A 24,684-nucleotide genomic window follows, 5' to 3' on the forward strand; every position below is an offset into this window, starting at 1 on the left:
TATCTTTATCACTCTTGTGATGGACTTGATCAACGCACAACCTAGTGTACTTGATCTCCTAGTCCTTCTCTTGACACTTTGTCAAAAATAGTCTAATTTCCAAATATGAAGTTTCTCATTCATCACGCAACCTAGTTGTATGATTCCAAGTTTCTGTCCAATTGAAACTTGGGCGATGAGAATCTTCCCTTATTTGGCAAATTCTCGACATTTCCACAAATAACATAATTAAGAATCAAATCCATTATTGCTAATAATAGAAACAATTAAACATCAATTTTTCATACACACCATTGCAAGGATAAATAACTAAGACAAAATCAAAATTTATTTTACTGCGGAAAAATTTTGTGACAACCCGAAATTTCTATTCTGCACAACCATTCAATTCAATAGAAGTCAGAACTGTTTCTGCTAATTTTCAAGCTTTTTGGAATAAGTTTGAGTGTTTTAAAGTTAGTACTTTAGGAGATATCAGGAGAGAGGATGCCCTAGGGTTTATTGTGCAACAATAAAGTCCCAAAACTCCAAGAGTTTGGAGTTTACGGCCTAAACAAAGGTGTTTACGGCCGTAAACCCTAAAGGGGGGGGGGGTATAAATATGACACTTAGTCATTATTTACCACTTTTTCACATTTTCAAGATCCAAACTCAAACCCTCTCAAGTATCATCCGACTTTTCTTCTTGATCTTCAACTTTGTAAGTGTTTCTAGCCCTAAAAAGTTGATATCTTATTTAATCTAGTGATCTTACATGATTCCATCCGTGAAATCATTCCAAATGTGTAGATCTTCAAGTTTCACCAAGAACACCAAGAACACACACTAGTGTTCTTGGACTTTTAGCACCTTTTCAAGCTTCTACCTAGTAAGTACTCCTACCCTAGTGTATTATAAGACTTGTTACACTTCTAATCATCAAGAAAACACCAATGAAACACAAGATCAAAGGTGTTTACGGTCGAAGATGTTCTTGGAACGTAAACCCTAATAAAGGGGCCAAAGTGTGCCCTAGTCCCTTACCAAGCCTTGGAAACTAGTCTAGATACCATCCTTGATGTGCTTAGGACTTAAAACATCAAAAAGACCATATACCATTTGGGTTTACGGCCATAAACCCAAAGAGAAATGGTCCAAGGACCGTAAACTCCACAAAGGAGTGAAATGGTGCCCTAATCTCTTCCAAAGGCTTAGGCATGAAGTACAAATGCTTCTAATAACTTGTAAAGCTTCAAAACACAACATGGTAAAAGTCTATGAGTTTACGGCCGTAAACTCATGGGTTTACGACCATAAACTCAAGGGGTGATAGTCACAAAACCGTAAACTCCAAAGGAGTTTACCCTTGAACCCTAAACTCAATTACAAGGTCCTACCACCCTTAGATGCAATCCTTAGGACTTATAGCACTTAAATCAAGTGTTTTACATGTCTTAGGATGTCTTAACTTGGTTAATTAGTTGTTTAATGACTAATTGGATACATATATGTGTTATTATATGTTAACTAGGATCCTTGTGTGTGTTCAAGTCTTCACTTGACACTTAGCATCCTATACATTCCGTTCATCCAAACCACTCACTACAGGTGAGTTCATACCCTTTAATTAACCTTTTAAATGTTTTAAATGCTTTTATGGGGGGGGGGGGAATACAAGTTGAACAATTATAGTTATTATATCAATCACATGTGATTAATAACTACCAAACAAGTGGATTTCTTACTTTTCAAACTGTGTTACCAAACTGTTTTACTTCAAACTGTTTTACAAACTCTTTTTCACACCAAATGCTTTTATCAAACTCTTTTACATGTCAAATACTGTTACTTAAACTCTTTTAAACTTATATTCTGTTAAAAGTGTATCTATATAGATATAGTTATATAAGTAGGATTGAAAGGACTTAGGACTGATAGCTCACCTTACTTCCTGTTCCTTGTTTGGTTGTGGACTTAGGGTATCAGGGTTATTTGTCCGAAGGTCGTTTGAATCCTAGTTATATATTATGTATATGTATATAGATATAGAAGGTTACTTCTTTCCAGTTCAATACCTTTGGGTAGCAAGGGTATACAAACATGTTCATACATACAAACAACATTACTAGTAAACTATAATAGGTATAGTTTAGGAAGTTACAAATCTATTACTACACCAATGAAACATACAATGAGTCAGTTCATGCATGTGTCATAACTTATAGTGATGAGAAACAAACATAACTTATAGTGATGAGAAACAAACATAACTTATAGTGATAAGAAACAAACATAACTTATAGTGATGAGAAACAAACATAATACATAGTGATGAGAAACAAAAAATACCATACAGAGAGAACATACATACAGGCTAGACAGAGGAAGAACACACAATACAGCTAGCACATACATTACATATACATTATTACAGTTATGTGAGCCACGTAACAGGGCATGACACTACCTGCCATGACCGTTTTGTATCCAGAATCTCCTTAATTGGGGAGCGTATGAGCTTCTGTATAGATCTATACTGGATTGACTATCCTACACCTTGCTGCTCGCTACAGTGGGACTTGCAAGTCTATGGGTGTCAAACGTCATTTCTTACGACGTCTTACATCGTCGTTTTTCTATGAGTCGGTAGCAGGGTACATGCTGATCACATTGTACTTTAAATAACAATTGGTTTAAGGTAGTTAGTACAACAGTAGTTACTTATTACAACACTACAGTACTATTTCATTTTCCCATTACATTCACTTTGTGAACATTCACACAATGAACAGTAATGTAAAAACTATATTTTTGGTTAATGATAGTCAGATTTGGGAAAATACATACTCTTACAAGAGACACACACACAGACACTAGATGCCTTGGTAGAAGGCTACTTTTAGTAGGAAACATAGGGTTTTCTAGGAGAATTCAAAGTTTTACAAACTTATACAAACATCTTACAAACATCTTACAAATGCTTTCATACAAATACAGACACTAATATACTTATGATCTCACCAGCTTTAAAGCTGATAAACTCTTTCAAAATAACTTGTATTCTCAGGTCACTAGTAGACAGGTACCGGTGCCAGGTTTTGAGAAGATGGAGCTCGTTCAAGACTCATCTTTTATTTTGATACATATTTTTGGTGTCTATTTAACTTGACAGAACACACTTGTATGATATTATATTATTAATGCAATGGATGATGTTGTTGCTTGTTTACTACTTTGCATTGTTGTGATACTGAACATGACGTCCTCCACCCCCGAACGTTTCCGCCGTTCCGGTTTTGGGGTGTGACAGATTGGTATCAGAGCATTGTTTATAGTGAATCGAGTGTATCAACACATAAAAGATATACGAACTATAAACACAGCGGGATTAAAATACTCTGATAAAGAGTTTATACTTTAAATAAGAAAATATTTAACTAAGTACACATGCCTGCATTCATACTAAAATCAGTGTCACTAGGACAGAACAAAAGTATTACGATTGTTGGACAGCACAAGTAGACTTAGAGACATATAGTCAAAGCTGGGAAGATATAGCCTCATCAACTATATTATCCGAGGGTTGACTAGCATGTGCCTAAGTGTGGTTGTGAGGTTGCAACAAGTCTAAAAACTTACCAACACTACTACAATGAGAACATTAGAACAGAACATAAACTTAAAATACTATAGGAGTATTTTGTGTTACCATAATTACTTATCTGAGAACTAAAGGTCTTTATTAGTATATCAATAGTTGCTGAGTGGATACACTAAGGTTATGTGTATATAGGATATGATAGACTTAGAATCTGTGATCTTTGCTTTACTTCCTGTTCCTTGTTTGGTTGTGGACTTAGAGTTAGGGTCACTTATTCGAAGGTCTATCCTGTCTTGGTTACATATAACTGGTATGTGTAACGCCTGGGTTTCGGGGCTAAGCATTTTTAGACGATGTAATAGTCTAGGTCAACTATTGTAACTCTTTTGATGTAATAAAGATGAAATATTTGAGTATTTTGTGAATTATGTGAATTTATGTGCTTATTATTTAATTATAAATGTATAATTAATAAAGAATAAAAATAAGCGTCAAAATGAAATGTTAGATAAACCCGATATCTATGAAGGATGTGGTAGTGGTCGTGACGAGGTTTCCGAATATATAAAGAATGCCAAAATCCGAGTTATAACGAAGAAGTTATGACCCGACGAAGTTTCACGACGGAACCAACACGATACCGGGAAGCGTAAATAATGAATTTACGATAAAGCGAGTTTTAGCCTTAGCGATGTAAACGAAAGTCGTAGAGTTCGTTAAACCGAAAGCGTGCATAAAAAGAATGCCCAAATCTGACTTCATATGAGGAAGTTATGATTTTTCTAAGTTTCAGATTAGCGGTATACAGCCCAAATACTCGATTTGAGATCGAGCGGTTTTTAGCCGACACAACCTAAACGAGAATTGAAGATCTCGTTAATAGTAATGCAACGGTAAAAAGACAGACGAAAACGGACGTCGGATGAAGAAGTTATGAATTTTTAACGGACTAATCCTGTCCCGGCCTGTTAAAAATATAACTGTTAAAATAAATTCAAAATTAGCCGACGGAGTCTAAACGAAAGTTGTAGATTACGTTCCCACCTATGCGTGGATATAAAGAACGTCGAAAACGTAGTTCATATGAAGAAGATATGAATTTCCAAAATTTTTAAAATAATTAATATTTATTTTTAATTATCTATTTATTTATTATTCGACCGACCGGAGGAATCTACTTTACACCGGAGAAAAGGAAAAGGAGCCGGCAACTATTCGAGTACTGCACGCTTACGCCCAGCGTAATTCGCGAGTACGCCCCGCGTACCGACTACGCCCAGCGTAGTCATGGAGTACGCCCCGCGTAAACCAAGGTTCCAGCGACTATAAATAGAAACCGAAGTTCAGCCATTTTCCTTACCAATATTCATTCCTTCTCTCTAAATTTTTCCTTGGTTTGCGTGCCAATATTATCCCGAAGCCCCGATATTATTCCCGAGCCCCGAAGCAAGTTTTGAAGCCCCGAAGATCCCGAGAAGTGCAACTCTCGAGCGGAAGCTCTGCTCGCGAGAAGCTCGTTTTTTTGTGAAGATCTTCCAGGACTACCGAGGAATACTACTTCTACAAGTCGTAGTGCTGTCCGGTTATCTTCTGAACAAGTGAGTGTGTAGTTACTTTCTTCTAACGCATATTATGAAGTATTTATTATAAAATATGTGTGATGTGTATATTTGGTTGTTATATGTGTGAATGTATATTCACTTTCTTCTATCTCATATATATGATATATTATCTATGAAATATGTGTTATATGTGTGTGCCTTATCTGTTATGTGGAATATATATTAAATGAACATGCTTTACAGGTTTTAAAACTATGCATAAAAATATATATTTTTATCTACTAATATGTTGGGTAGAACATGGGTAGATAGTTGATGTGTGATAAACAGATGAGAGGCCTCGATGTTGTTGTTGATCTAGTCATCTAGCGGAGTATGGATGACGACCACGGACTCTTCTAGGCAGTCCAGTGGAACACTAGCAGGCTCATAACCTGTAGGTGTTGTGAACGACGTGTTCACCGGTGTACTCTACTCCCCCACATGGTTGCCTTTAGGACATCTATTGTTGAGGAAACCCCTTAGCAGTAATGTCCGTCCCGATGAACTTTCCTAGATTAGGTCCCTGTAGATAGATGTTATTTTAGGGACGTAAAGTGAGGATAACGGGAATGGGTAATCGGGTTATTGTTGGTCGGTAAAAATTAAATATAATTATTTATTGCGGGTTGAAAACCCTATATGCTCACCAGGCTCCCAAGCCTGACCCACTCAGTTTATTTGTATTACAGGAAGTGGCGCAAGGGCATAAGATGGATGAATCATCAAGTTGTTTTGTTTATGAGCCTTTATATGAATTCAACTGTTGTATTGCTTGTAATATTTGTTTATGCTTTTGGTCTGTTTATCGGAACATGACATCCCGAATATTGTTATAAAATGATTATGCATCTTTGATAAAATGCTTTGATAAACTTTATTTTATCATATTTTGTTTTGGGACAAATTCCGCAACTCTTTTGAATAAAAGAAAAAGATTTACTCTGAAAATATTTTTAAAAGCATAAATAAAACCGGTCTTTTCTGGCCGAGATTTTGGGGATGTCACAGTTGGTATCAGAGCATTAGTTTAAGCGAACTAGGAATTTGTAGGATTTCTAGACTTAAACGTAGAATGCTAAGCGATGATTGTGAGGTGTGAGCACTAGCTTATTTTAGGAATTGTGCCTAAAATGCTTTTATGTGCTAAATGATTTATGCCTTATATGCTGTTATTTGTTCGGATCTATGGTCTGTTGCCGACCGGATCTGGAAACCTTATGTGTTTAGGATTCTAAACGTACGACTACGATATTAGAACTAACATGTAAACGTTTCGGAGAGATAAGGATGATTTAAACGTCTATCCTGAATAAAGATCTAAATTCACCTTATTCGGGGTATAGATCAAAATGGCAAGTTTGTACCTGTTAACCATCATATGAAAAACATCTTAATTGATTTGAACGGGAATAAGTTTCACGAGGAATTATTGCCTATCGAACTTAACGGTTTCGACATCGTGTTGGGAATGGATTGGCTTAGCACCAATGATGCGGAAATACTGTGCAAAAAGAAGATTGTAAAAGTAAACCCGCCTGGGAAAGAGTCGTTTATGGTGTATGGGGACAAACGCTGGGTAAATTCTGGAATCATTTCTCTAATGAAAGCCAGAAAATGTTTGACCAAGGGATGTACATCATATTTAGCATTCGTGATCGATGCTAAGAAGGAAAAGAAGGTGATACAGAGCATTCCTGTCGTGTGTGATTATCCGGAAGTATTTCCCGAAGATCTTCCCGGATTACCGCCTGATCGACAAGTAGAATTCCGTATTGACTTGTTACCAGGAACGACACCAATAGCAAAAGCACCTTACCGATTAGCACCGACGGAGATGAAGAAACTGATGATGCAACTTCAAGAGTTATTGGACAAAGGTTTCATTAGACCTAGTTCATCACCCTGGGGAGCTCCGATGTTATTCGTGAAAAAGAAAGATGGAAGTATGAGAATGTGTATTGATTACAGAGAGCTGAACAAGGCAACAATAAAGAATAGATATCCGTTGCCAAGGATTGATGACCTGTTCGATCAACTGCAAGGTTCAAGTTATTTCTCAAAGATCGATCTTAGGTCAGGATATCATCAACTGAAGGTGAGAGATCAGGATATTGAGAAGACTGCGTTCAGAACGAGATATGGACACTACGAGTTCTTGGTTATGTCGTTTGGACTAACTAATGCTCCAGCAGCATTCATGGATCTGATGAACAGGGTTTGTAAACCATTCCTCGATAAATCCGTGATAGTGTTCATAGATGACATTCTCATCTACTCGAAAAGCCAAGAAGAGCACGGTAGACACTTACGGGAAGTGTTAGAAGTCTTGAAGAAGGAGAAGCTGTATGCTAAATTCTCCAAATGTGATTTTTGGATTCGAGAAGTCCAATTCTTGGGTCACGTGGTCAACCAAGAAGGGATAATGGTCGATCCAGCAAAGATTGAAGCGGTAATGAAGTGGGAACAACCAAAAAGTCCCACAGAGATCCGAAGCTTTTTGGGATTAGCCGGATATTACCGAAGGTTTATCCAAGGATTTTCTTCAATCGCTAGTCCATTAACAGCGTTAACCCACAAAGGAGCTACCTATGCTTGGAGTGATAAACATAAAGAAGCATTCGAGAAGCTAAAGAAGAAACTATGCGAGGCACCGATACTTTCTCTACCCAATGGAGTTGAAGACTTCGCTGTTTATAGTGATGCGTCTGGTGTTGGGTTGGGTTGTGTTTTGACCCAAAGAGAAAAGGTGATCGCATATGCGTCTCGACAGTTGAAGGAACATGAAAAGAACTACCCGACTCATGACTTGGAGTTGGCGGCGGTAGTTTTCGCTCTAAAAATATGGAGGCATTACCTCTATGGCACGAAGTGCAAACTTTTCACCGATCATAAGAGTCTCCAATATCTCTTTAATCATAAAGAATTGAACATGAGGCAACGACGCTGGCTAGAATTACTCAAGGACTATGACTGTGAGATACTTTACCACCCCGGTAAAGCAAACGTTGTCGCTGATGCTCTCAGTCGAAAAGTTAACCTTGAAAGAAAAAGGCCAAGAGCGTTGAGAATAGAAGTTGTCTCGACCACTGTGGAAAGTATCAGGGAAGCTCAAGAAGAAGCCTCAGAGAAGAGTGACCGAAAAGAAGAACGTTTGGGAAAAACATTACTGTTTGGTACAAACGGTCAAGGACTAAAGGTATTCCAAGATCGGATTTGGGTACCTAAGACTGGAGGAATAAGAGATCTTCTGATGGAAGAAGCTCACAAGACTATGTACTCGATTCATCCCGGTAGCACTAAAATGTATAGGGACCTAAAACCCTACTACTGGTGGCCGACGATGAAGCTCGACGTTGCGAAATATATGGCCGAGTGTGTAACTTGTGCAAGAGTTAAGGCACAACATCAGAAACCATATGGGAGTTTAGAACCCTTACCTGTACCCATGGGTAAATGGGAAGACATCACCATGGATTTTGTGACTAAACTACCCAGGACGAAGAACGGTCACGACATGATTTGGGTGGTCGTGGATCGTTTCACAAAGAGTGCACACTTCATAGCTGCCAATGAAAGGTGGTCTATGGATAAGCTTGCAAATGCTTACGTGAAGGAAATTGTAAGACTTCACGGTGTTCCTCTAACAATTGTATCGGATCGTGATAGTCGTTTCACGTCAAGGTTTTGGAGAAGTCTACAAGAGGAATTGGGTACGAAGTTATGTCTGAGTACAGCTTACCATCCGCAGACTGATGGTCAGAGTGAAAGAACGATTCAAACGCTTGAAGATATGTTGAGAGCATGTACCCTCGACTTCCAAGGTAACTGGGATGAGCACTTACCTTTGGTCGAATTTTCCTACAACAACAGTTTCCACTCGAGCATCAAGATGGCACCTTATCAAGCTTTGTATGGACAAAAGTGTCGTACGCCTTCTTGTTGGCTTGAGGCTGGCCAAAAGCAGTTTATGGGCCCCGAGATAGTCCATGAGACTGCTGAGAAGCTGAAGGTGATCAGGGAAAGGATGTTAGCAGCTCAGGATCGTCAGAAGAGCTATGCTGACAAGAAAAGACGACCGATGACCTTCGATGTTGGGGATTCCGTTTTGCTTAAAGTCCCACCGTGGAAAGGACTTATACGATTCGGGAAATGAGGAAAGCTGAGTCCAAGGTTTATTGGACCGTTCAAAGTTCTTCAAAAGATTGGGAACCAAGCTTACTAGCTGGAATTGCCCGAAGAACTCGATGGTATTCATAACACCTTCCATGTATGTTATCTGAGGAAATTCACGGGAGAAGTTCCCGACATAATTCCGATCTCGGAGTTAAGAATGGATGAGAATAAGAGGCTAATCGAAGAGCCCGAGGCAATTGTTGACCGTAAGATTAAGAAGTTACGACGCAAGATGGTCGACTTAGTGCTAGTCCGATGGAAACATTCGAATGGGCCGAATCTCACTTGGGAAACAGAGGATGACATGATGAGTCGCTATCCGCATCTGTTTGCTGACGCATGATTCCGGGACGGAATCATCCTAAGGGGGAGAGAATTGTAACGCCCGGGTTTCGGGGCTAAGCATTTTTAGACGATGTAATAGTCTAGGTCAACTATTGTAACTCTTTTGATGTAATAAAGATGAAATATTTGAGTATTTTGTGAATTATGTGAATTTATGTGCTTATTATTTAATTATAAATGTATAATTAATAAAGAATAAAAATAAGCGTCAAAATGAAATGTTAGATAAACCCGATATCGATTTGAGATCGATCGGTTTTTAGCCGACACAACCTAAACGAGAATTGAAGATCTCGTTAATAGTAATGCAACGGTAAAAAGACAGACGAAAACGGACGTCGGATGAAGAAGTTATGAATTTTTAACGGACTAATCCTGTCCCGGCCTGTTAAAAATATAACTGTTAAAATAAATTCAAAATTAGCCGACGGAGTCTAAACGAAAGTTGTAGATTACGTTCCCGCCTACGCGTGGATATAAAGAACGTCGAAAACGGAGTTCATATGAAGAAGATATGAATTTCCAAAGTTTTTAAAATAATTAATATTTATTTTTAATTATCTATTTATTTATTATTCGACCGACCGGAGGAATCTACTTTACACCGGAGAAAAGGAAAAGGAGCCGGCAACTATTCGAGTACTGCACGCTTACGCCCAGCGTAATTCGCGAGTACGCCCCGCGTACCGACTACGCCCAACGTAGTCATGGAGTACGCCCCGCGTAAACCGAGGTTCCAGCGACTATAAATAGAAACCGAAGTTCAACCATTTTCCTTACCAATATTCATTCTTTCTCTCTAAATTTTGCCTTGGTTTGCGTGCCAATATTATCCCGAAGCCCCGATATTATTCCCGAGCCCCGAAGCAAGTTTTGAAGCCCCGAAGATCCCGAGAAGTGCAACTCTCGAGCCGAAGCTCTGGTCGCGAGAAGCTCGTTTTTTTTGTGAAGATCTTCCAGGACTACCGAGGAATACTACTTCTACAAGTCGTAGTGCTGTCCGGTTATCTTCTGAACAAGTGAGTGTGTAGTTACTTTCTTCTAACGCATATTATGAAGTATTTATTATAAAATATGTGTGATGTGTATATTTGGTTGTTATATGTGTGAATGTATATTCACTTTCTTCTATCTCATATATATGATATATTATCTATGAAATATGTGTTATATGTGTGTGCCTTATCTGTTATGTGGAATATATATTAAATGAACATGCTTTACAGGTTTTAAAACTATGCATAAAAATATATATTTTTATCTACTAATATGTTGGGTAGAACATGGGTAGATAGTTGATGTGTGATAAACAGATGAGAGGCCTCGATGTTGTTGTTGATCTAGTCATCTAGCGGAGTATGGATGACGACCACGGACTCTACTAGGAAGTCCAGTGGAACACTAGCAGGCTCATAACCTGTAGGTGTTGTGAACGACGTGTTCACCGGTGTACTCTACTCCCCCACATGGTTGCCTTTAGGACATCTATTGTTGAGGAAACCCCTTAGCAGTAATGTCCGTCCCGATGAACTTTCCTAGATTAGGTCCCTTTAGATAGATGTTATTTTAGGGACGTAAAGTGAGGATAACGGGAATGGGTAATCGGGTTATTGTTGGTCGGTAAAAATTAAATATAATTATTTATTGCGGGTTGAAAACCCTATATGCTCACCAGGCTCCCAAGCCTGACCCACTCAGTTTATTTGTATTACAGGAAGTGGCGCAAGGGCATAAGATGGATGAATCATCAAGTTGTTTTGTTTATGAGCCTTTATATGAATTCAACTGTTGTATTGCTTGTAATATTTGTTTATGCTTTTGGTCTGTTTATCGGAACATGACATCCCGAATATTCTTATAAAATGATTATGCATCTTTGATAAAATGCTTTGATAAACTTTATTTTATCATATTTTGTTTTGGGACAAATTCCGCAACTCTTTTGAATAAAAGAAAAAGATTTACTCAGAAAATATTTTTAAAAGCATAAATAAAACCGGTCTTTTCTGGCCGAGATTTTGGGGATGTCACAGTATGCATTACGCAAATATTGAAGTAACTGATAAAGATCATCTTATAATTATCTAATTAGTTCATCTATTTAGTTATTTCTTATATCCCTTTTCTCGCGTAGATAAAATGGCTGGATTCCATCTTCCCGGAGACCCGTACTACCCCAACCACGACAATGCAGGATGGCTGGGAGAAGAGCCAGAAGATGATCACCCAATCCCGTTGGATGATCACGAAGCTGAAGGCTTTTCTGATGATTCTGACTCGGAGCCGGAAGTCAACAAGCAACCCCCAGCTGCTCAAGACCTAAACCCAAACCATCGTCCAGCATTTCAAGGACCCACACCTCTGTGGGCCACAAACTTGAATAGATGGAGTCAAGAACAAGGTCAACCCATTCCCTACAATGGAGACAGAAGCTTCTACAACCTCACCGAGGGAGGTTCAGCTGACAGGGTCCTACCCATCATGATTCGTAGGATTTCCCGGAACACAGTACATGGTCGAGCAACTATCGACCGAGTCGTAGAGATTGACGCTAACTATGGCGTTAACACCGTCCGCATTCGCCAACTTGAGTCTGCTCATGAAAGGACTCAGGTCCGCAATGCAGTTCTGCAAAGGGAACTTGCTGAGACCCAAGCTGAAGTCAGGGAACTTCGAGCTCAACAAGTAAGGTCCGATAGGCGCGTGAGGGACATAGAACGTCTTCTGTCGGACTCAAGAACTAACTCTAGTAGTTCTCGTCGCCGATAGAGTCTCATCGACTTCTCTTTTGGATATAACCTAGTTTGTGTAAAAACTCTAGTATAATTTCCTATCTTTGTAAATCTTAGACCTGTTAAGTCTTGATTAGGTCGTAGTTCTGTCAAAATTTTCCCATCTTGGTTGATGTAAGGCCTACTTCTAGGTCATTTTTCCCAAACTTGTTACATCTGTAATACCAGTATTATTGACAGATACCTAATCTTATGGAAATCAATATCCAATTGCTATCATCTGCTAGTACAAGATCTTCGTTCAAACATGCTATTCAATTGTGCTGTTGGGCTATGGAGAGTTAGTCCATGAGTCATTCTCATCAATTTTTCTATTAAATTCTTATCAATATCTTCATTTTTGTAAACTTATAGTTGAAAGATGCCTCCTCGTAAATCAACAAGACGCAATCCTCCGGCACCGACACCACCTGCTCCTCAATTGATACGGTAGATCTAAATGCTGCTGTAGCTGGGGCTGTGGCTACAGCCATGGCACAATATCAATCTTCTGGTTCCACTGGAGGAGGAACCCCTGTCATATCTACTCATGGTGAAATCCCTGTATGCTTGAAAGAGTGCTCCTACAAGGACTTCACTAACTGCAAGCCATTGTCCTTCAAAGGGACAGTCGGAGTCATTGCCCTCTCGCAATGGTTCGAGAAGACTGAATCGGTTTTCGAAATCTGCTCCTATCCAGAAGGGAGCAAGGTCAAGTTTGCTGCTTGCACCTTTGAGTCAAAAGCCCTAACATGGTGGAATAGCCATGTCAAGTCACTATCCCTTATAGTGGCAAATTCTATGGGCTGGGAAGCTCTGAGAGAGCTAATGGTTGAAGAGTACTGCCCGAGAGGCGAAATCCAAAAACTGGAGGAAGAACTGTGGAGCCTAACCATGAAGGGCTCCAACATAGTTTCCTACACCGCCAGGTTCTGTGAACTGGTGGCCCTCTGTCCCAACATGGTTCCTACAGAGGGGAAGAAGATTGAAAGATACATATGGGGGCTGGTGCCTCCATTCCAGGGAAATGTTTTGGCTTCCAACCCCACTACATTCGATAGTACCAAGCGATTGGCACAGCGGCTTATAGACCATGGGATTCGTACCCCGGCCGCGACAACAACCCTGGCCATCTCAGAACCCGCCAGAACCGCTGATTCCAAGCGGAAGTTTTGGGATGACAAGAGAAAGACGAAGGCTGCCAAAAAGCAGCAGGTCGTGGCAGTTCATGCTGCGATAGCACCTGCCGCTGCTGCTCCGGTAAAGCAGTACGTTGGAAGTTTGCCTAAGTGCAACAAATGTAACTTCTACCACGTCGGTGCCTGCCGGGAAATGCAGTGTTTGAACTGCAACAGGAAGGGGCACACAACCCGTTTCTGTAAAGCTCCGGCGAGGCCAATCAACCAAGTCCCCGGCACAGGAGTGGGCCAAGCTTGCTACGGTTGTGGCGAGGTAGGCCACTACAAAAGAAACTGCCCGAAGGCAGGGAATGCCGGTGGAGTGGCAAGAGTTCTGGCCATAGGCCACGAGGAAGCGGTTGCCGACCCCACAGTGGTCACTGGTACGTTTCTCCTCGATAACTCTTATGCATGCATTTTGTTTGATAGTGGAGCGGAGAGGAGTTTCGTGAACCAAAAATTTTCTCATTTACTTAAGCAAAAATCACGAGCACTTAAAGAACCGTTCACTGTAGAAATGGCTAATGGAAAGACAGAGAGCACTAGCAATATATACATAGGGTGTACCCTAACTTTAGATAGCCATTCATTTTTGATCGATCTCATGTCGGTCTCATTTAAAAGTTTCGACGTCATTATCGGCATGGATTGGTTTAGTCTTCATCGTGCCGACATCATGTGTTACGAAAAGGCTGTACGCCTTAATCTATCGTCTGGCAAAACTCTAGTAGTTTATGGCGACAAACCCGACACGAACCTTCGTATCATCTCGAGCATTCAAGCTCAGAAATTCTTACGAAAGGAATGTCGCACATTCCTTGCTCATGTGGTCGATGTGAGCCAAGAAACGAAAGACATTCAGAACATTCGAGTAGTACGCGACTTTCCCGACATATTTCCAGAAGAACTCCCAGGATTACCTCCGCAACGACAAGTAGAGTTTAGAATCGACTTAGTCCCACGAGCTACTCCCGTAGCCAAATCGCCCTATCGTCTAGCACCTGCAGAGATGCAAGAACTGTCATGTCAACTTAACGAACTGCTCAGCAAGGGCTTTATAAGACCAAGCTTCTCACCCTGGGGAGCTCCAGTCTTGTTCATTAAGAAGAAAGACGGATCGTTTCGTATGTGCATCGACTACAGGGAGCTCAACAAACTGACCGTAAAAACTCGTTATCCTTTGCCTCGTATTGACGATTTATTTGAGCAACTTCAAGGGGCGAATTTCTTTTCCAAAATCGACTTAAGATCTGGATATCACCAACTGCGAGTGCTAGGGGAGGATGTTCCGAAGACAGCCTTCCGAACTCGTTATGGGAACTACGGATTCGTAGTGATGCCGTTCGGATTAACAAACGCACCCACATTGTTCATGGATTTAATGAATAGGGTGTGTCTTCCTTACTTGGATCAGTTCGTCATCGTCTTCATCGATGACATACTTATTTACTCTCGAAGTAAGGAGGAACATAGTCAACATCTTCGACAGATCTTAGAAACACTACGTTCGGAGAAGCTCTATGCGAAGTTCTCGAAATGCGAATTTTGGATCCGAAGAGTCGAATTCTTAGGACACGTGGTTAGCGAAGAGGGAATACACGTGGACCCATCCAAAATCAAAGCCATTGAGAGTTGGTCAGCACCGAAGATGCCTACAGAAATTCGTCAATTTCTAGGTCTCGCTGGCTACTATCGCAGGTTCATACAGAACTTCTCCCGCATTGCGAAACCTCTTACAACACTGACCCAGAAGGGCGTGGCCTTTGACTGGGAAGAGAAGCAGGAGAGAGCGTTCCAAACACTCAAGCGAGCCTTGTGCACCGCACCAATACTATCCCTCCCCAAAGGGATAGAAGACTTCGTTGTCTATTGCGATGCGTCGAATCAAGGGCTCGGATGTGTTCTGATGCAGCGAGGTAAGGTCATCGCCTATGCCTCGAGACAGCTGAAGACACACGAGGTCAAATACACCACACACGATCTTGAGCTAGGAGCAGTTGTGTTTTCTCTGAAGATCTGGAGACACTACCTATACGGAACAAAAACCACTATCTTTACAGACCACAAAATCCTACAACATATATTCGACCAGAAAGAGCTCAACATGAGACAACGACGGTGGGTCAAGCTACTCAGTGATTACGAATGTGAAATTCATTATCATCCCAGCAAGGCCAATGTAGTAGTTGACGCCCTAAGTCGGAAAGAATATTCTGGTCTTTGAGTCAATTCATTGACTATGACTATCCATTCACACTTGTCCACGCAAATTAAGGAGGCTCAGCTCGACGCTTTGAAACTTGAGAATGTGGCGGGTGAATCCCTGAGGGGGATGGATAAGAACTTGGAAGTTAAGGGTGGCGGAGCTTATTTTCTCATGGATCGGATCTGGACCCCGAAACGCGGTGGTTTCAGAGACTTGGTCATGAACGAGGCGCACAACACTCGTTATTCCGTCCAACCGGGTTCAGATAAGATGTATCTGGATCTTAAAAAGTTATACTGGTATCCTAACAAGAAAGCACAGATTGCTACCTTCGTGAGTAAATGCCTTACTTGCGCCAAGGTCAAGGCCGAATACCAGAAACCCTCCGGTCTTCTACAATAACCGGAGATACCGGAATGGAAGTGGGAGCGGATCACTATGGATTTCATAACCAAGTTGCCCAAGACAACGGGTGGACTTGATACCATATGGGTCATCGTCGATAGATTGACCAAGTCTGCACACTTTCTGCCTATCAAGGAAACAGACAAGATGGAGAAGCTTACAAGAACTTACATTAGGGAGATTGTACGTCTGCACGGTGTTCCCATATCCATTATCTCAGACAGAGATAGTAGGTTCACTTCGAGGTTCTGGCAGTCGCTACAAAGTTCCTTAGGAACTAGGCTGGACATGAGTACAGCCTACCATCCACAGACCGACGGGCAAAGTGAGAGGACTATCCAAACCTTGGAAGATATGTTGCGAGCCTGTGTGATCGACTTTGGGAAAGCATGGGATACTCATTTACCCCTTGTCAAATTTTCCTACAACAACAGTTATCACATGAGCATAAAGGCTGCTCCATTCGAGGCCCTCTATGGCCGAAAGTGCAGATCCCCTCTGTGCTGGGCTGAGGTGGGTGATACCCAGTTAGCTAAAGGATGAGTTCCTGACAGCACTCTCACAGGTCCGGAAATCATACGGGAAACGACAGAGAAGATCGTTCAGATTCGTGCACGATTGAAAGCCTCTAGAGACCGACAGAAAAGCTACGCTGATAAACGAAGGAAACCATTGGAATTCCAGGTGGGCGACCGTGTTCTATTGAAGGTCTCACCCTGGAAAGGCTTGATACGCTTTGGAAAGCGTGGAAAGCTAAATCCAAGATACATAGGGCCTTTCGAGATTCTCGCTAGAATCGGCCCTGTAGCTTACAAGCATAACTTACCGTGCGAACTCAGTAACGTACATTCTACTTTCCACGTCTCGAACTTGAAAAAGTGTCTGTCCGACGAGACACTTGTAATCCCACTCGACGAGATCGAGATCAACGAGAGCCTCAACTTCATGGAAGAACCTGTAGAGATCATGGACCGGGAGGTCAAGCAAATGAAACAAAGCCGTATCCCGATAGTGAAGGTTCGCTGGAACGCCAAGCGAGGACCTGAATTCACTTGGGAGCGAGAGGATCAGATGAAACTGAAATATCCTCATCTTTTTACTTAGTTATTTGTAACTACTTATTTGCTTAAACTCTAATTTCGGGACAAAATTCCTTTTAACGGGGGGATGATGTGACAACCCGAAATTTCTATTCTGTACAACCATTCAATTCAATAGAAGTCAGAACTGTTTCTGCTAATTTTCAAGCTTTTTGGAATAAGTTTGAGTGTTTTAAAGTTAGTACTTTAGGAGATATCAGGAGAGAGGATGCCCTAGGGTTTATTTTGCAACAATAAAGTCCCAAAACTCCAAGAGTTTGGAGTTTACGGCCTAAACAAATGTGTTTACGGCCGTAAACCCTAAAGGGGGGGGGGGTATAAATATGACACTTAGTCATTATTTACCACTTTTTCACATTTTCAAGATCCAAACTCAAATCCTCTCAAGTATCATCCGACTTTTCTTCTTGATCTTCAACTTTGTAAGTGTTTCTAGCCCAAAAAAGTTGATATCTTACTTAATCTAGTGATCTTACATGATTCCATCCGTGAAATCATTCCAAATGTGTAGATCTTCAAGTTTCACCAAGAACACCAAGAACACACACTAGTGTTCTTGGACTTTTAGAACCTTTTCAAGCTTCTACCTAGTAAGTACTCCTACCCTAGTGTATTATAAGACTTGTTACACTTCTAATCATCAAGAAAACACCAATGAAACACAGGATCAAAGGTGTTTATGGTCCAAGATGTTCTTGGACCGTAAACCCTAATAAAGGGGCCAAAGTGTGCCCTAGTCCCTTACCAAGCCTTGGAAACTAGTCTAGATACCATCCTTGATGTGCTTAGGACTTAAAACATCAAAAAGACCATAAACCATTTGGGTTTAATGGCCGTAAACCCAAAGAGAAATGGTCCAAGGACCGTAAACTCCACAAAGGAGTGAAATGGTGCCCTAATCTCTTCCAAAGGCTTAGGCATGAAGTAGAAATGCTTCTAATGACGTGTAAAGCTTCAAAACACAACATGGTAAAAGTACCATGAGTTTATGGCCGTAAACTCATGGGTTTACGACCGTAAACTCAAGGGGTGATGGTCACAAAAGCGTAAACTCCAAAGGAGTTTACCCTTGAACCCTAAACTCAATTACAAGGTCCTACCACCCTTAGATGCAATCCTTAGGACTTATAGCACTTAAATCAAGTGTTTTACATGTCTTAGGATGTCTTAACTTGGTTAATTAGTTGTTTAATGACTAATTGGATACATATATGTGTTATTATATGTTAACTAGGATCCTTGTGTGTGTTCAAGTCTTCACTTGACACTTAGCATCCTATACATTCCGTTCATCCAAACCACTCACTACAGGTGAGTTCATACCCCTTAATTAACCTTTTAAATGTTTTAAATGATTTTATGGGGGGAATACAAGTTGAACAATTATAGTTATTATATCAATCACTTGTGATTAATAACTACCAAACAAGTGGATTTCTTACTTTTCAAACTGTTTTATTTCAAACTGTTTTACAAACTCTTTTTCATACCAAATGCTTTTATCAAACTCTTTTACATGTCAAATACTGTTACTTAAACTCTTTTAAACTTATACTATGTTAAAAGTGTATCTATATAGATATAGTTATATAAGTTGGATTGAAAGGACTTAGGACTGATAGCTCACCTTACTTCATGTTCCTTGTTTGGTTGTGGACTTAGGGTATCAGGGTTATTTGTTCGAAGGTCGTTTGAATCCTAGTTATATATTATGTATATGTATATAGATATAAAAGGTTACTTCTTTCCAGTTCAATACCTTTGGGTAGCAAGGGTATACAAACATGTTCATACATACAAACAACATTACTAGCAAACTATAATAGGTATAGTTTAGGAAGTTAAAAATCTATTACTAGACCAATGAAACATACAATGAGTCAGTTCATACATGTGTCATAACTTATAGTGATGAGAAACAAACATAACTTATAGTGATGAGAAACAAACATAACTTATAGTGATAAGAAACAAACATAACTTATAGTGATGAGAAACAAACATAATACATAGTGATGAGAAACAAAAAATACCATACAGAGAGAACATACATACAGGCTAGACAGAGGAAGAACACACAATACAGCTAGCACATACATTACATATACATTATTACAGTTATGTGAGCCACGTAACGGGGCATGACACTACCTGCCATGACCGTTTTCTATCCAGAATCTCCTTAATTGGGGAGCGTATGAGTTTGTATATAGATCTATACTAGATTGACTATCCTACACCTTGCTGCTCGCTACAGTGGGACTTGCAAGTCTACGAGTGTAAAACGTCATTTCTTACGACGTCTTACATCGTCGTTTTTCTATGAGTCGGTAGCAGGGTACAGGCCGATCACATGGTACTTTAAATAACAATTGGTTTAAGGTAGTTAGTACAACAGTAGTTACTTAATACAACACTACAATACTATTTCATTTTCCCATTACATTCACTTTGTGAACATTCACACAATGAACAGTAATGTAAAAACTATATTTTTGGTTAATGATAATCAGATTTGGGAAAATACATACTCTTACAAGAGACACACACACAGACACTAGATGCCTTGGTAGAAGGCTACTTTTAGTAGGAAACATAGGGTTTTCTAGGAGAATTCAAAGTTTTACAAACTTATACAAACATCTTACAAACATCTTACAAATGCTTTCATACAAATACAGACACTAATATACTTATGATCTCACCAGCTTTAAAGCTAATAAACTCTTTCAAAATAACTTGTATTCTCAGGTCACCAGTAGACAGGTACCGGTGCCAGTTTTTGAGAAGATGGAGCTCGTTCAAGACTCATCTTTTATTTTGATACATATTTTTGGTGTCTATTTAAGTTGACAGAACACACTTGTATGAAATTATATTATTAATGCAATGGATGATGTTGTTGCTTGTTTACTACTTTGCATTGTTGTGATACTGAACATGACGTCCTCCACCCCTGAACGTTTCCGCCGTTCCGGTTTTGGGGTGTGACAAATTTGTCCTTACAATGCAATTCAACTGAAAAATTATGCTATTTCATATTTCTTATTATTCTATCCTAAGTCTAGAGTAGCAGCTCAAAAATCTAATCTTCGAATCCATGCGATCGAAATCCATTTCTTCATGATCAGATTCAGCACGCTCCTTCCTTAAGCTTCCTCTCTTTTCTTCGATCCTGCAAAACATCAAAATGTAATCTTATCACATCATGTATCAAGAATCAAAAAAATAGGAACTTACAGAGTTAGTTAGTGGATTTTACCTGAAGTAGAGCCATACGTCTTGACTCTCCCATCTCTTTGATCTCTCAGGTAAACATGGCAGCTTCGTATCTAATGCCCCTTCTCTTGGCAGTAGAAGCAAATTGACTCTTTTGGAATGGCACAAGGAACTATCTCAGAATTTACCTTTTCTGGATTTCTAATGTCACCATTTTCAATGTCCATTGAAGTTTGGGACTTTGATTCACCAGACAAATTTGCTTGATCAGCACGCCAAATCATTTCTGATTCAGCAGCTATAAGCAAATAGGTCAAATCAATGAGGGTCACGTCATGGTCCATCATATAGTACTCTCTAACGAACTCACTATATGATTCAGGAAGCGACTGTAGAACCCAGTCAACAGCCAACTCACCTGAAATCTCGACACCCAACATCCTTAACCTGTCAATGTGTGACTTTATCTCCAAGACGTGTGCACACACAGGTTTCCCATCTTCGTGTTTACTTGCCAATAGGGCTTGAGTGAGCTTGAACTTTTCAAGCCTTTGAACTTGTGGGTTAGGGAGAATAATTGGAGGAGGTGGAGGAAGTGAAGCACGACTCTGATTTCCTTGATCGTATCGTGGAATGTCATCTTCATTTGGAAAGCTTGTTCCAAGGGACTTGGGAAGACCATTGTAAGATTTAGACATCTACAAAACGGGAGAAAATTCAAGTTAGTTGATAAGAATCCTTGATGTAACACCCAAACGAAACATCAAGGCTAGGATCCAACACAATACTCTACAACCTAGAAGAGGGATGCCGTAATCTAGTTGCAGAATATTTGAAGGTAGGCAAATGACGGTTTACCAATTTCCACAATGAAAAACAAAAAAGAAGTTTAAGTTTTAAATGAATTGAAACTCCTAGATCTTTTGAGATTCATTGAATTTTTTCAATGGCATGTTTAATCTCGATTATGCCCTTCTACGTGGTGCACTCAATGCTACTACCACCTAATCAATGTGTCGATTAACCACACACGCTCCATTGATCTATGATAAACATCGAGCCACTCTTCACTACCAATGTCAACCCCAAATTAGTGTGCCGGTTAACCACACACGCTCCACTAACGTTTGACAAGGGCACGAAGTGTAATTCCATGGATTAGCATACAATTTCACATTTTGCCTAAAGAAACTATGATTTGGGAATTTGTAAAAGCATTTAGTTACTTTGTACTTCATTATACTTATAATGGAAGGTTTCGTCCTATCTTACCCGTTCGGCTAACGACCCTCCACTAGTCAAGAATGCGGTGGGTAAGAGTGGATACCCATTCAATCGCCATTTTATAGGCAATTTCATTAAACACCCCTTATAGACCAGCTTCGTGAATGAGGCCTACTAACGGTAAGACTAACTGTTTACTAATACATATATATAATATTAGACTTTTAATGTTATACATAGTATTGGGTGTATTTTACACTTTTAAAATACTAGGTGGTCTAATTTAATAAATTATACTTTTAATTTAATTAAATGTAAACCAAAACTTTATGGGTTTATTAAATCTCCTTTAATTATACACCTTAATTAATTAATAAAACCATAAAGGTGTAATTTGAACTTTTTCAAAATACGAGGGTTTTAGAATTTAACATTTTAAAATTAATCTTTTAATCAACTTTTAAATTCCAAAACTTGAGGGCAAGTTTTGAACTTTTCAAAACATTAGGGTTTAGAATTTAAATATTTCAAAAATTAACTTTTAATCAAAAATTTAAATTCCAAAACTTGAGGATAAGTTTTGAAACCTTTCAAAACATTAGGGTTCAACTATTCAAATTTCAAAAACAAAACTTTTAAGTTCAAATTTAAACTATAAAACCTAAAGGGGAAAATTGAAACTTTTTCACAAGATAATTCAAATATAATTACAAATAATCAATCTTTATGTAATAAAACAAAAGATTATCTAAATTTTGACAATTATCTTCTATTTTGGCAAGGATAATCTCCAAATATTGATAAAAATTGGATTTTATTAATAAAAAACGTTTTAGGTAATTATCCACAGCCAAAACAGGTCAAAATCCTGAAATCAGCTTCATCCGACTCGCTGACTCGTCGAGTCAGGCATGGACTCGTCGAGTTCACTATGGACTCGGCGAGTCAGCCAGTTGACTCAGCGAGTCAAGTCGAAAAACCTCAAAAAATTCGATTTTCAGCCAATTTTCGATCAAATAAGCATCAAATTCACTAACAAACAGCCCTAGGCTCTGATACCACTGATGGGTTTCGAGCAATACATCATTCCTATGGTGAACATGCAAACCCTAGTAGATTTTAGATCTAGTTTGTCTAATGAACATGCAATTGAATATCCAAAGCTATAAACCCTAGATCTATCATATAAGAACTGAAATAAGGGTTTAGTAATTACCTTTGATTGTTATATAGTAATAACAATCAATTCCTTGCTTTGATTGGCTTCAGAAAGCTTAGTGCCTCAAGTGTTGCACCTCTAATGGAGTCACAAACACCACTAAGCAATTGGATGAAGGAGAGAAGAGAGGGAAGGCACCAAAAACGGCTGGAAACCCTAAAGGAACACTTGGCCACGTTTTTGGGGCATATGGGTCCTTCATATACATGTAGGCTATTAAGGTTTACAACTAGGAAACCCTAATATGACTGCTTAGACCATAAGCAGCCCATGGACTCCTTTAACATATCCCTTGGACGAATTCCTTATAGGCTTCCTATAAAATTCGTCCAACCTATATATTATTAAATATATTATTAAGTGATCCATAGCCCAATTGTAATTATCTTATAATTACAACTCCAGTCCCCTAAGTTTAATTAATCTCTTTTAGTCACAAAATTAATTCTTAATTAATTCTTGACTAATATTAATTAAACAATAAGATTTTTCCTTTAATATATTATTCTTATAATATATTAATAAATCATAATTAAACCTTTCTCTCCTTAATTCATCCTACATATTGTTATGTTGAAGGCAACCCAAAAGGACTATGCTCACAATCGGGTCAAGTACATACCAAAATAGTTATGGACTTAGACACTAATCCAACAAATGTCTCACAAATTTATTCATTAAGAAGTTTACGTTGTTTCTAATGAAATACCCATTTTGTAAATCGATTGTATTACCATTTGCTTGTTAAATGAGGTGTTCAAACTATACCTATTATAGTTTATCAGTTGTGTGTTATGATTTAATGAAACCTTGATATGCATGACTTTGTATTTCAACGAAAATTACATTGAAACTACTAAGTGTAAATCTTACACACCTTGCTCAGCATGTTACAAGGTGTGAATAACTCTTAAACTTGTGTTTGACAGTTTTACCCTTAACTGTCACTGTTTTAGAATATTTATAGAAAAATCATCATAAGTCGAAAACTAAATCCGTAAACTCGTAAAGTTTAGAAAAGGAGTCTACTGTATTCATTAATGTTCCTATAATTTTTGGTGGTCTCAAACCAGTGTGAAAATGTTCATCTTCAGAACCTGGTCCGACTTTGTTGTTGCAGAGATAGACAGTTTTGTAAAAATCACCATAAATTGTAGAAACATCGTATGGAGATGTGCAAGTAGTCATTTTAAAGGTATAAACCTGAACTATTTTCATATTAAACAGTTTTGAAAAATATTAAGTTTAAGTTGGGTAAAACAGTTCGTGAACAGGTCACAACTTTTCTGTTGTAAGCTGTCAAGTTAAGTTTTAAATATGTTTTGGTGTTTTAACTTGTATTCCCCCCTGAAAACTAAAGAAAACCGGAAAATGTAGGGGTATCAACTCACCTTGAGTGATTTCTTGAAGAGTGGAAGGTCGAATACGAGGAGTATCATGTCAAGAACACTTGATGAACACGTGAAAACTTGGATGGTCCTAAGAACGATTCTTTGGTGTTAAAATGTGTGTAGATGATCCAAGAGTGTTAGGAAAATATGGAATAGCACTTGAGTTTAGATGAAATACTTACCAAAAGGTGAAGTAGTAGCTCAAGAACACTTTCACAAAGTGGTGGGAACTAGAGAGGAAAAGAGGCTTTCCTGAGGGGTTAAGAAGT

The sequence above is a fragment of the Lactuca virosa genome, chromosome 3 (genome assembly GCF_052849685.1).
Source record: "Lactuca virosa cultivar CGN04683 chromosome 3, Lactuca_virosa_CGN04683_v6, whole genome shotgun sequence".
NCBI classification, from domain to species: domain Eukaryota; kingdom Viridiplantae; phylum Streptophyta; class Magnoliopsida; order Asterales; family Asteraceae; genus Lactuca; species Lactuca virosa.